Source organism: Mastigoproctus giganteus, chromosome 7 (genome assembly GCF_048544385.1).
Source record: "Mastigoproctus giganteus isolate SK-2022 chromosome 7, ASM4854438v1, whole genome shotgun sequence".
Taxonomy (NCBI): domain Eukaryota; kingdom Metazoa; phylum Arthropoda; class Arachnida; order Uropygi; family Thelyphonidae; genus Mastigoproctus; species Mastigoproctus giganteus.
This window is the reverse complement of record NC_143581.1, coordinates 200,894,553-200,907,553: the sequence shown is the minus strand read 5'-3', so window position 1 is coordinate 200,907,553 and position 13,001 is coordinate 200,894,553.

Here is a 13,001-nt window from a genome sequence, read left to right as displayed (position 1 = left end):
CAACCGTGCTGTGTCTTATGTCTGTTAATTGCGTGTATTCTGTGGTCGATTTGTCTGTTTTGCTGGACGATAAACCCCAGGTTCTGGGGAAAAAGCCTTGCGATCTACGCCTGAGACCAACTCAGCCACGGAGTGAAAATATCCCATTAAAGTTCCTCGCGTCATTGACTGAATTCGAAACCGGGCCTTTTCCACCCATTGTGGGGAGGACGGTGACATTACCACTTTGCTACCGCGCAGACTATTGTGGACCATGTTCTTCCTTCCTGCATTATTGACATTATACTCAGACAGTAAATATTCCAGAATAACAATGCCATTGTGTACAGGACAGGGATAACACAAATATAGTTAGATGAGCCTACAAACATATGCCATAGCTTTCCTAGCTTCACAGTGCTTTGATCGAATTGATATGATTCATAGAACGTTATATCAATTATAAACTTTCAAAATCTAAGAGCAGACTTTAACAGGAATTTACAGAACGATTTGAATCCCTGATTGATTCTCCAGGAACATCCTGGAGAATCAATCCTCTAGCTTTTAACACGCTGGTTACAATTAGTTAGAATCCTGTATCGATGGGTGAAACTTCTGTTGGTGTTGCGCAACGTGGATCCGCGAGAGCAGTGCAGTGGATATAAGCACTGTTCTCTTCCATTCCGGGTGGAAAAGGCCCAGATTCTGAATTCGGCCAATGAAGCGAGGAATTTTTAACAGCTTTTGTCACAAAGTAGCTGAGTTAGTGAGTCTCACGAAGGATTGCATGGTTTTTCTCAAGGAAACTTAAGGTTTTCGTCTAGGAAACAGAATACTTGCCATTTACAGATATAATATATACGGGCAATATAGCCTACGACACTGATGCGACTAAATATCTACAATGACAACAACAGGACACGACACTTTACGAACTGTTCTCCAGTAAGGTCGTCTAGCAAACGGGCCAACTTACTTAAGAATGTATGCTATTAGAGACACAATATACGGATGCCTCACAGCCTTAGTTGCTTTGGCGTTTAACACATACCACGACTCAGAAGCTCAACAAATGCAAATTGCCTCTATTGTCACTAAAGGAGAACAAACTAGAAACAAGGCTGGAATGAACGGAAACGCTCTTGTTGGTTGTTGTTGTTGTTGTCGTATGGTTTCAAACGTATCAGCAACTTAAACTGTATATATCCTGTCTGTAAACCGTGTGTGTTGTGTAGTCGATTTGCTGTTAGTGGCAGGAAAACCTGAATTTCCGGGAGAAAAAACCACGATACACACTCGCCTTAGGACGACTAACTTAGCCACGTAAAGGCACAAAATTTCTGAAAGCAAAATTTCCTAGCGTCATTGATGGGATTCGAACTGAGGTCTTTTCCTACCGGTTTAGGTAGAATGGTGATTATTCTAACTATGCTACCCACGAGGGCTAACGAGAACGCATTAGATCAAATTTTTTTTCTGTTCTTCATGTTCATTGACTGGATTTAGTTCTGTCGAGTATTACGTTTCATAAAATTTTCCATTTGCATTCCTCTTCAGGTGTAATTGCATTCTATAATACTTTCCAAAAGAGGTTATGTCTTTCAGAAGTGTAGCAAAAACGTGTACGCTCCTATTTATTTTCTTTTAGTGACAATAGCTAAAAGGATATCATTGTATTTAAATCACCCCAGTGAAACTCGCACTTCCTAAACAAGTCGCTACATGTCATGTTAAAATTTGTTGAAGAAGTTTACAAACTCACTGAGGGGAAAATGTATTCGGTATTCAACAGCAACTGCCTGATTAAAACATTAATGCATTCTTACTATATTTCGTTGATTGCACAAAATACAGATGTACCTTTATTTCAAAGGTACGTCTGTATTTTGACTAACATGATTGACGTGCACAAGAGAAAGCCAGAATGATAAATACCATTGCTCATCGTTTGGATCCAATGCGCATTTTCACAAGGAAGAGAATGGATATGAATGTTTCTACATTGGGTAACGTTCTGGGTAGAGGTGGAACGAGATATCGAGCTCATTTTTTATTTTCTGGATGAAAATCTCTCATATGTTTTCTTCCAGCAAAGCATGAAAACTCACTATACACAACAGAATTTTCGGACATAGTACAATCACAACTTATTATCTTAGTTGCCTTGAAACAACATTGTATCTGTAGCTTCCTTCACATTTTCATAGTGTGCCCACCATCTCATTTCGTTCAGTCAAACTGGTTTTCAATCGTAATGTTCAAAACGAATACACTGGTGTTCGAAGAAAGTGCATCACCCCTTAAAAGTGTAATTGTCGTCCGAATAACGTAAGTATATGGCAATATATTTACGTTATTCGAATATTACAGATTGCATCTTATCTGATGCAATCTGTAATATTTCTTACAGATTGCATCAGATAAGATTGACACGCGTAGGTGATGACGTAATATTGCATCAGTTGTTACTTTCAGCTATATAAGCACGCTCAGCAAGAGCTGCAGTCATTCTTGCTTGTGTCAGGATGGCGAATTACGTGCAGTTCACGCCACGAAGAAAGGGCGCTATTGTTGCTTTACGTGAGGAAGGATATTCTTCCTGTCATATTGCTTAGCTTATAAAGCGTCTTGTAATCAGTCGAGAGCGAGTAGATTTCTTTCCAAACTCAACAATACTGGTTCTGCTGATAGGAAAAAAGGAACAGGACACAAACGAGTCTACGCCAAAATAAGACCGCGTTTTGAAACGCTTGTGCCTTAAAACCGTAAAGCTTCTTCGTCTGAACTGAAAAGAGAATGGGAAGAACATACAGGTGTGGTAGCAAGTGTACTAACAGTCAGAAGATGTCTCTTCAAAAATGGACTTGTCCTAACAAGAAGCCCTCCTCACATAAAAAAATGAAAAAGGCCTGATTAATTTGGTGTAAGGAGCATGTCAAATGAACTCGCGAGCAGTGGAAGTCAGTTATGTTCTCGGATGAGACGAAATTCATGGTATCTACAGTGAAATTCCCTACCAACCAAATGAAATGCATTTCGTATCGCGGAGTAGGTCACCTGCAGTTTATAAAAGGTTCTGTAAATCCCAATGAATACCTGGCTATATTGGAAGGCAGATTGCTGCTAACCATTAGAGACCATTTCAACCTGCCAAGTAACTGCATCTTTCAGGACGACTCTGCTTCTTTTCATTGGGTGAAAAGTGTAAGTAGGCACTTCTTTAGTTACTTTAGCTTCATTTCTGCATTAGAGGTGCGACAGTAATGTGTTTACATTTGTTACAGATGAAAAAATGGTTGGAAAAACGGTCCATTACAACTCTAGGTTGGACAGGAAACAGCCCGGTCGGACCTGAATCCTATAGAGAACTGTTGGCATCGTGTGGAATTTGCAGTTGTCAGAAAGAAACCAAAGACCCTTTGTGAACTTCAGGAAGCCATAATTGGTGTTTGGAACCACGAACTATCAGTTGATTATCTTCAGAAATTGATCTTGTCAATTCCTCGACGTGTGCTGCTGTCATCAGGGCCAGAGGTGATTCAACTAAATATTAGTTTGCACCTGGTGAACTTTTCATTTTGTTTCCATTTAAAATGATAAACTGAAGCAAATTGAGGGCTTCTGATAACATTTCAGCCATAATTGTAATTTTTACAAAACTGTTGTATAAAGGTTGCAAATGCTCAATTTGGAATATTTTGAGAGCACCTGTCAAATATTACTTAGCTTTGCCTTAACTATTAATAAATATCTTTTGTTTATATTTGTATTTGTGATGCTAGTCATTAATGTAACATACCATCCCAAAAAAGGGTTAGAAATGTGAAATTTAATTCAGCCTGTGAACTTTAATAAGATTGCACTTCGTGCAATAGCTATTGCTCTGGAACTGGCTGAACCTTTCATATCAGTTGTTGGACAACAAATGCTACAAAACCGATACACAGAATTTTATTAACAATGAAGTGTGTACCATTGTTTATGTAAGAGTTTTTGTGTTATCAAAATCTAAGCAAATTAATCCAATCCATAGTTGGCAACTGCATTGTTGGCAACAATCTCCTGGCTTATATAGGAGTGTTGATCGTTTAATTTTCAGACTGGTGCAAGCTTTTATGTTTGTTGCACGAACTTTCCATAGCTGCAGTTACAGGTAATCTCTTTGATCGCTACTGAGCGGACTCTGCGTGCGCATGCCAATGCTTGTCCGGCTTATGTTGCCTGAAGGGAGTTCTTTTAGCCGCGTTTCATTGATAATTGTTTTGAAGCAGATATCATGTCAGACATACAGAGTGAACAACGACACGTGATTCGTTACTGCGTCAGACGGGGATTAAATGTTTCGGAAACAGTGAAAGAGATGAATGAAGCGTGTAGTAATGAGTGTCTTGGTAGGGCGGCCATGTTCTTGAGTGACCAAACTTTCCAGTGTGAAGTGGCTTGTCCATTAAGACAATGCCAGGCTCCATAACACTGTTCGTGTCTTGCAGACAGTTATCACTGCCATAGGTGCCGAAGTTCTAGCCATCACCCTTGTTCATCGGATTTAGCTTCGTGTGATTTCTTCCTGTTTGCACTTCGGAAGAAATTGCTGAAAGGCAAGCGTTTTGCGTCCCACACAACGATGCTCGCAGAGCCACAACGGAAGCAAAGTGACACTGTTAAGTACGTTGTAAAAATAATTAAAATCAATGGTAAAAATTTCTTGAAAAAAGTGTCACTGCATTAAAAATTTTGTGACCATTGCGTCACCATCCCTGTGAGGTTCGTGTCACCAATTTTGTAATGGTTGCGCACCACTTTGTAGAAAACCATTACTTTAGTGAACGAACTTGTCAAGTTGGATTCTTTTAGAATTATTTTCTCTTCTTTAAGTTGAATTTGGTGAGGGTGTACTAGTTGTCGCATTGAGGTTGGTCAACCCCTCAAGGATGGTTGTTGGTGGGTGACGGTGGATGTTAAAACACGAACAGAGTAACGTGTAGCGATGAGGTCTCGTGGTAGGAACCTCATTTAGCGGTCGTCTCTGTAAGTGTGAGGGGATGATTACACTCGTGACGACAGCTGGCAATTTTCTATTTGGATCCTTCTTTTCGAATTGTTTTCGATTCTTTAATTCAGGTTTGGTGAGGGTTTACTAGTTGTCGCATTGAGATGGTCTACCATTCAAGGCTGGTTGTTGGTGGGTGATGGTGGACGTGAAAAGCAGAGTACTTAGCGATGGGGCTCGTGGTAGGAACCTCATTTAGCGGTCGTCTCTGTGTGAGGTATTGGATGATTATACTCGTGATGACAGCTAGATATTCCCCCCCCTTACGATGACAATAATTGTTTTAAAATTTTCCAACGACTTACGTCCCCAACGTTTGTGACGATTGAGTTGCCAATTTTTGAAACGATTACGTTGCCGATTTTTGTGACGATTACATTACCAATTTTTGTGATCATTACGTCACCAATTTTTGTGATCATTACGTCACCAATTTTTGTGACGATGCAGTCACCACTTTGTAGAAAAACCACTTTCGTGAAGAAACTTTTCAAGTTGGATTCTTTTCGAATTTTTCTTCTTATTTAATTTGGCTTTGGTGAAGGTTGCGGCATTGAGGTTGGTCAACCCCTCAAGGCTGGCTGTTGGTGGGTGATGGTGGATGTTAGAACATGAACAGAGTAATGCGAGTAATGTGTAGCGATGGGGTATCTTGGTAGGAACCTCATTTAGCGGGTCGTCTCTGTAAGTGTGAGGTGTATGATTACACCCTTGATAACATTTGGCACTTTTCAAGTTGGATTCTTCTTTTCTAATTGCTTTCGCTTCTTTAATTCGGGTTTGGTGAGGGTGTACTAGTTGTCGCATTGAGATTAGTCTACCCTTCAAGGTTGGTTGTTGGTGGGTGATGGTGGACGTGAAAAACAGAGTACTTAGCGATGGGGCTCTTGGTAGGAACCTCATTTAGCGGTCGTCTCTGTGTGCAGTGTTGGATGATTATACTCGTGATGACAACTGGATATGTCTCCTCCCCCATTACGACGACAATAATTGTTTTAAAATTTTGCGATGATTACGCCGCCAATTTTTGCGACGATTGAGTTGCCAATTTTTGTGACGATGACATCGCCAATTTTGTAGCGATTGCATAGCCGATTTTTGTAACGATTACGTCACCAATTTTTGTGATGATTACGTCACCACTTTGCAGAAACCATTACTTTCGTAAACGAACTTTTCAAGTTGGATTCTTTTCGAATTTTTCCTCTTCAATTTGATTTTGATGAAGAATCGCATTGAGATTGGTGAACCTCTCAAGGCTGGCTATTGCTGGGTGATGGTGCATGTTATAACGTGAACAGAGTAATGCGAGTAATGTAGCGATGGGGTATCGTGGTAGGAACCTCATTTAGCGGGTCGTCTCTGTAAGTGTGAGATGGATGATTACACTCGTGACGACAACTATCACTTTTCAAGTTGGAATCTTCTTTCCGAATTGTTTTCGGTTCTTTAATTCGGGTTTGGTGAGGGTGTATTAGTTGTCGCATTGAGATTGGTCTACCCTCCAAGGTTGGTTGTTGGTGGGTGATGGTGGACGTGAAAAACAGAGTACTTAGCGATGGGGCTCTTGGTAGGAACCTCATTTAGCGGTCGTCTCTGTGTGAGTTGTTGGATGATTAACTCGTGATGACAACTAAATATGTCCCCCCCCCCTTAAGACAACAATAATTGTTTTAAAATTTTGCGACGATTACATCGCCAATTTTTGCGACGATTGTGTTGCCAATATTTGTGATGATTACGTCAACAATTTTTGTAACGATTACGTCAACAATTTTTGTGACTATTACGTCACCAATTTTTGTAACGATTACGTCACCAATTTTTGTGATGATTACATCACCACTTTGTAGAAAACCATTACTTTCTTGAACGAACTTTTCAAGTTGGATTTTTTTCGAATTTTTCCTCTTTAATTTGACTTTGATGAAGATGTACTAGTTGTCGCATTGAGGTTGGTCAACCTCTCAAGGCTGGCTGTTGGTGGGTGATGGTGGATGTTAAAACACGAACAGAGGAATGCGAGTAATGTAGCGATGGGGTATCGTGGTAGGAACCTCATTTAGCGGGTCGTCTCTGTAAGTGTGAGATGGATGATTACACTCGTGACGACAGCTGGCACTTTTCAAGTTGGAATATTCTTTTCGAACTGTTTTCGGTTCTTTAATTCGGGTTTGGCGAGGGTGTACTAGTTGTCGCATTGAGATCGGTCTACCCTTCAAGGTTGGTTGTTGGTGGGTGATGGTGGACGTGAAAAACAGAGTACTTAGCGATGGGGCTCTTGGTAGGAACCTCATTTAGCGGTCGTCTCTGTGTGAAGTTGTTGGATGATTATACTCGTGATGACAACTGGATATGTCTCCTCCCCCCGTTACGACGACAATAATTGTTTTAAAATTTTGGGACGATTACGTCGCCAATTTTTGCGACGATTGAGTTGCCAATTTTTGTGACGATGATGTCACCAATTTTATAACGATTGCATCGCCAATTTTTGTGACGATTACGTTACCAATTTTTGTGACGATTACGTTACCAATTTTTGTGACGATTACATCACCACTTTGTAGAAAACCGTGACTTTCGTGAACGAACTTTTCAAGTTGGATTCTTTTCGAATTTTTCCTCTTTAATATGACTTTGGTGAAGGTGTACTAGTTGTCGCATTGAGGTTGGTCAACCTCTCAAGGTTGGCTGTTGGTGGATGTTAAAACATGCGAGTAATGTAGCGATGGGGTATCATGGTACGAACCTCATTTAGCGGGTCGTCTCTGTAAGTGTGAGATGGACGATTACACTCCTGACAATAGCTGGCCCTTTTCAATGTGAATTCTTCTTTTCGAATTGTTTTGGATTCTTTAATTCGGTATCGTGGTAGGAACCTCATTTAGCCGGTCGTCTCTGTAAGTGTGAGATGGATGATTGCACTCGTGACGACAGCTGGCACTTTTCAATTTGGATTCTTCTTTTCGAATTGTTTTGGATTCTTTATTTCGGGTTTGGTGAGGGTGTACTAGTTGTCACATTGAGATTAGTCTACCCTTCAAGGTTGGTTGTTGGTGGGTGATGGTGGACGTGAAAAACAGAGTAGTTAGCGATGGGGTTCGTGGTAGGAACCTCATTTAGCGGTCGTCTCTGTGTTGACGTGTTGGATGATTATACTCGTGATGACAACTGGATATGTCCCTCCCCCCTCACATGCCAATAATTATTTTAAAATTTTGCGACGATTTCGCCGCCAATTTTTGTGACGATTGCGTTGCCTATTTTTGTGACGATGACATCACCAGTTTTGTACCGATTACGTCGACAATTTTTGTGACGGAGGCGTCACCAATTTTTGTGACAATAACGTCACCAATTTTTGTGATAATAACGTCACCAATTTTTGTTACGATTACGTTGCCAGTTTTTCTACAAATTGGCGATTACATCATCAATTTGTAGATAAACATTACTTTAGTGAAAGAACTTTTCATGTGGCACTCTTTTTGAATTTTTTTCTGTTCTCTAATTCGAGTTTAGTAAGTACTAGTTGTCGAACTGAGGTTGAATTGCGAGGTATTGGATGATTATCGTATTTTTGATGACAGCTTGATATGTTTCTTCCCCGGTGAGATTGTGGTAATAATTCAAGTTCTGTTTTCTTTTTTATCTTCAGAATGGTGAAGTCTGCTTTAGTTAGCCATGCATTGAAACTTCTAAAAATATTACGATAGAATTCAGAGGTGCCTGAATGTTGTTGTGGTTTTAATAAAAAAAAAATAATAAATAAAAAAAAAAAACAGCCAAGAATCAGTATTATCTTCATTAGTCATTTAACTTATTTATATATAAAAGAACAACCTTAACTTTATATTTGCATTATATTCGAAGGATGATCATTTAATTTGCGGACTGGTGCAAGGTCTTATATTGTCATCGTCTTTGGCTCTCCCTTGAACTTTACACACTTTCGTACACACATATTAAATGCTTCTTGCAATCCATTTTTCGAAAGATTGCGAAGTGGTTCCGAGCATCGTTGTGTTGAACGCGAAACGCTTGCCTTTCAGTGCTTTCTTTGGACGTGCGAACAGGAAGAAATCGCATTGGGCTAAGTCCAGTGAATAAGGAGGAAGTGGCAGAACCTCGGCACCTACGGCAGTGATCACTGCCTGTATAATACGAGCAGGCGTATGGATCCTGGCGTTGTCTTGATGGAAAAGCCACTTCACACAGGATAGTTCGTTCACAACGGAATGTGGCCGCCCTACCAAGACACTCATTACAACACACTTCATTCATCTCTTTAACTGTTTCTGATGCATTTAAGCCTAGTCTAACACAACAACGAATCACATATCGCTGTTCAGTCTGTACGTCTGACGCGATACTTGCTTCAAACGATTCGACAAAAACAACTCTCCTCATGCGACACTAGCTCGACAAGTACTGGCGTGTACACACAGAGTCTGCTCAGTAACCATCAGCGAGAGCGCTTGTAGCGGCAGTTATGGATATTTTGCGCGGTAAACAGATTGTAACCAACTTTTTGACGATTACGTCACCAATTTTGTGATGATTACGTCACGAAGTGGTGAAAACCATTTATTTAAAGAAAATTCTTTTCAAGTTGGGTTTTTCTTTTTGATGTTTTTTGCTTTTCAGTGCGGGTTTGGTGAAGATATACGAGTTGTCATCTAGAGCTTGGTCTACCCTTCAAGGCGGGTTGTTGGTGGGTTGTTGGTGGATGGTAAAACACGAACAGAGTAATGCGTAGCGAAGGATGATGTCCTCATGGTGGGAACATCATTTAGCGGTCGTCTCTGTAAGTGTGAGGTGATGAATGATTACGCTCTTGATGACAACTGGATATGTTCCCCCCTTTACGAAGACAATAATTGTGTTAAAATTTTGCGACGATTAGGTCACCAATTTTTGTGATGACCACATTCTAGAAAACCATTACTTTAGTGAAAGAACTTTTCAAGTTCAATTCTTTTCGATTTTTTTTGGGTTTGGTGAGGATGTATCAATTGATTGCTGGATATGTTCCTCCCCCAGTGAGATTGTGCAATAATTCAAGGTCTGCCTTCTGTTTCATTTTCGGAATGGTGCAGTCTCCTTTAGTGTTATCAGTTGTCGCGCATTTATGATCACACTGTGCGTGTGAATGCCCGGATTCAAATTCATGTTGGTTGGTGGAAAGCAACACACAGTCCCAACCCACAGCGGTGGCATTCTAGGTTGGAGTGTCATTTAGCGGTTGTTGCTGTAGTGCGCTGACTGTCAATCCTTCTTGAATTACCTAGTATTGAATCTGCTCACCTATCAGCTAATTTTCTGATAATAATTGCCCTGTAAGTTAGTCAGCCATGGATTGATACCTTTAACAATATTACGATTATTCTGGATTCTAATCCAGAACAGCCAAGAACTCAGGTAAAATTCAAAATTCATCAAACATTTATATTCTTAACTTCATATTTACATAATATATTAGTGTATTTTATTAGTATAATAGTAATTTTAGGCACAATTTTAGGCGACCAGAAAAAAACCATATTGCATTACAGAAAATGAACAAATTCAACATATGAGCTGCAATGAGCCAAACCCAATTCAGCCAGGGTCTTGAATAAGGTCATGGTGCCCGTTTTTCCCCCTTTTAGATATTTCGGATTTATATTTTGGAGTAATTGACATTCCAATCTTTCTGCAATGCAATATGCAAATTAAAAAGAAAATTCACAAATATATGTTGACAAAACTATTAACTGTTGAAATCCACTAATATATTCAGGAAAAAACAAAACTACAGACAAAACCACAAAAACAAAACCACAAAAAACAAACCACACCCAATACTCATCACACCTTCATTTGTACATTACTTGCGATTTAATATTTTAATAGGATTAATTCATGGCGAACATCCCCGTTCGTGGGGGTGTCTACCCTTTGCGGCTGATGGGTGGGTGGTAAAAATACTGCTGGTTTCACGAAAGCTTACTGCGAAGGTTGGATAATGAACTGAACGAACCGGGATATTTCGCTGAGTTCGTTATTCTTTGTGTCTTCTTTTCTTTCATTTGATTTGGGCCTTCGATCTGTTTTTTTTTTTTTTTTTTTCAATCGTTATTGCTGTTTATGTATTTCAATATCCTCTTTGGATTATTTTGCGGTCAACATCCACAGTTTGTTTGTTTTGGAAGGATATTTAAGGTTTGGGGTGATTGGTGAGGTGGGTTATGGTGGGCATTGAAAAAGTCAGCAACTAAGTTAGCAAATCTGAGTTGTTGAATGAATCATATACAATCTCCCTGATTGGTGGTTGACGTCCAATTTCATATCCTTCCATTAGTAGTTTAAATACGGATCTGCAACTGCAACATCTGATTGGATTTGACATTCGCTTGTCTCCAAAGACGCTAGATTTTTTAAAAGAAGAATTAATTAGTTTCTGTTAGTGCACGATTTTTTTTAAAAGGATTCTCATCACGCAGAAAGAAAAAAAAAAACATTTTAATGGATGAAATGTAAATTTAAAATTAATTTTCAAAGAAGAGGAAATAAACCTTTATGGTTTTGAAAAATTTCGGGTATTCTTCAACTTGAACACTGTTCTCGTGATTATTATGTCGGTTTTTAACTTTCGCTAAGTGTTTTAAAGATAATAAAATATGTATTTTAAAGTATTTTAAGTTTTGTCTTTGTTTCGTTGATGAGTGAAATTTATTAATAAAGTTTATAAATATGAACTAATCTTTAAGGATCAAAGTATACGTGAGAGAAAACATTTTAAATAATTCCTATAAATCTGAATTATATGAACATATTGATTTCTGTGGGTTTGCATTGATGGAAGATTCTTTTTGATGAGTCCAAATCTTCAATGCGTTTAAAGATTCTGATTCATCCCCAAATCTTCAATGCGTTTAAAGATTCTGATTCATCCCCAAATCTCCAATAGCTTTGCAGAAATCATTATGAACTAGTAATACCAAGTTTACGAGAAAAGTCGCAAAGTTAAATGGGAAAAAATTAAATGGGCTTTGTTCGCAACGTGGCTGAATTAGTCAGCTTTAGTTGCAAACAGTGTTGCTTAGTTTTTTGTCCGTAATCTGAGGTTTTCGGTTTAGCACGGTCTTACAGACTTTCTTTCTTTCGGTCTTACAGGCGCAATATACTGACACCTCATGGTCTCAATTGTTTTGGCGCTTAGAGAATTATCACGAACTTCAGCCCAAGTGCACCATGTATTTGTTTTTGTGGATGGGTATTTCCAATGATATACCTATCCACGAAAACAGCTTAATGGCTATTTCAATAAAGTATTTACACTGAAAGAACAGAATTCATGGAATACCTGGTTGCTGGGCAACAGGAAGCTCTGTCATCTCTCTCGCTAGTGGATAAACCCACTGCTTGGCAGATATATAGGTACACTGCATTCACGTAGACGGTAATTCGATGTTAGTATGGATAACATCTCATCGTGGACAGCGCTGAGGGCTGTCCACGATGAAACAATGCGAGAATGACGTCAACGGCTACGTTCATCCACCAGAACTGAAAGGTGGTGGATGAATGTGCCCGTCGACGTCTGTCTCACATTTTTTTCAGCCAACCGGAGAGCGACAGTGAACAAATCACCACCAACATCAACGAGGGAGGTTCCACTGTCGCTATGCACCCGTCCTGTCAACAAAAAACAGTTCAGGCAAGTGGACGGTCAGTAATGGTCTGGGGCGTGTTCAACTGACACACGTTAGGACCTCTGTTATGTCTAGGCTCAGCCCTGAACGGTCCAGGTTAAGCGTCCATCCTTGCAAACCATTTGCATCCCGTCATGATCATCATGCACTCGCAGCGCAATGGATTCTTCTAGCAGGACAATGCGCCTCCTGACAGAGCTGTGGTAACTAGAACATGGTTCGAAGAGCATTCCTCAGATTTTGCCGCCATGGAATGGTCTCCCCGTTCG